Here is a 1,698-nt window from a genome sequence, read left to right as displayed (position 1 = left end):
TACCTATTTGTCTGTCTATCCGTCTATCAATCTACCTATTTGTCTGTCTATCCGTCTATCAATCTACCTATCTGTCTTTCTACCTATTTGTCTGTCTATCCGTCTATCAATCTACCTATCTGTCTTTCTACCTATTTGTCTGTCTATCCGTCTATCAATCTACTATCTGTCTTTCTACCTATTTGTCTGTCTATCCGTCTATCAATCTACATATCTATCTTTCTACCTATTTGTCTGTCTATCCGTCTATCAATCTACCTATCTATCTTTCTGTTCATCTATCTATCTTTTCTGTTAATCTATCTGTTCTTATATATATCTTTATGTTTATCTGTCCGTCCGTCACCTATCTGTATATCAGTCCGTAAATCCATTTATCTTTCAATCCACTCGTCGGTCTATCTCTCAATCCCTCCCTTAATCTATATACAATTTATCAGATATCTTAGCCCTATTTTATTGGTTCCTTAAATATCTATTTTACCTAAATATTTCCACTTTAACTCCACGTGCACTTTTTACGATTACTGTGCAAATTTATTTTCAAACTATATATTTCTTGCGAGCTATTCACACATCTATAGAACATTCAGCTTAACAGGAGGAGGAAAAAAAGGGTATTTCTTAAAAGGAATTGATTGATGCTGATTATTTAGTTCATCTCTCTATGGAACGTACGTAGTCCCGTTTTCTTTAAAGTATCTTAACAAAGTGTTTGAGCGGGACGTGCACGTAAAATCGAGTATTCAAAACCTCACTGTTTAAAATGAGGCAGGCCTAGTTTATAGTCTGTCGAAAGGCAGTTGCAACTTTGTGAAATAGTCAACAAGAGTATTAATAGGGGAGAAAGACGGATTAATGTTGAAATTTAGTTTTTTTACAATACTGTGTCGAACAGTTTAGTGACTGCCGTAGATAAGTATCCAATTATGTGTGGAAGTCACAATTAAAATGTTCACAGAATTCTAGTAAATAATCAAAGTCGAATAATAATAATACTTTGAAGATGATGGTCAGGACCTCTTCTGATAATGTTTAGGATCACTCGTGGTGATGGTTCGAATATTTTATGATGATGGTTAGAATCATTCATGATGATGATCAGGATCTTTCACGATTAGGGTTAGGGTCTTTCATCGTGATGATAAGGATCATTCATGATAATGATTAGGTTCACTCAATAACTCAATGATGATGATGACCAGATCATTGATAATGATGGTTAGATTCACTCAATAATACATGATGATGACGATGATAGTTAGGATTACGAATGATCAGGATTTTTCATGATGACTGTTCCCTATGGGATCTCGATTATCAGAGCATCAACTGAAAATAAAAAAATATATATATAATTGTGTATATACGTGTCTAATCCACTTAGTTTAAAACTTAATTGCAAATTTAGTAATAAATGCACACAATCATTAGCGAAATGTTAGCAGTAAAAATATCATAAGTTATCTGGACCGTTTCGAAAATCAAGAAAACTTGCCTAAACAAGAATTATATAATTGTATAATTATATTTTTATATATACTAATTACTTTTACCTTGGTCAATTCTCGTTATAGCTATTAAATTGCCCCCTAGTGGCACAGCGGTATGTCTGTGGACTTACAAAACCGGGTTTCGATAGACGTGGTGGGCAGATAGCCCATTTTGTAGCTTTGAGTTTAACTTCAAACAAACAAA

At 33.6% G+C, this 1,698-nt stretch overlaps 1 long non-coding RNA gene across 1 annotated transcript in view; it reads right to left on the bottom strand.

Moving 5' to 3' along the window:
• The window catches only part of LOC111089610, an 8,419-nt gene extending 7,079 nt beyond the window's left edge, over positions 1–1,340 (bottom strand). Inside the window, exon 1 of the long non-coding RNA XR_002613837.1 lies at positions 116–1,340. This is a non-coding gene — a long non-coding RNA (uncharacterized LOC111089610). The remainder of the gene's footprint in view (positions 1–115) is intronic.
• Positions 1,341–1,698: the final 358 nt, after the last annotated feature.

Source organism: Limulus polyphemus, unplaced genomic scaffold (assembly GCF_000517525.1).
Source record: "Limulus polyphemus unplaced genomic scaffold, Limulus_polyphemus-2.1.2 Scaffold6769, whole genome shotgun sequence".
NCBI classification, from domain to species: Eukaryota; Metazoa; Arthropoda; class Merostomata; order Xiphosura; family Limulidae; genus Limulus; species Limulus polyphemus.
This window is presented reverse-complemented; position numbering and strand designations above follow the sequence as displayed.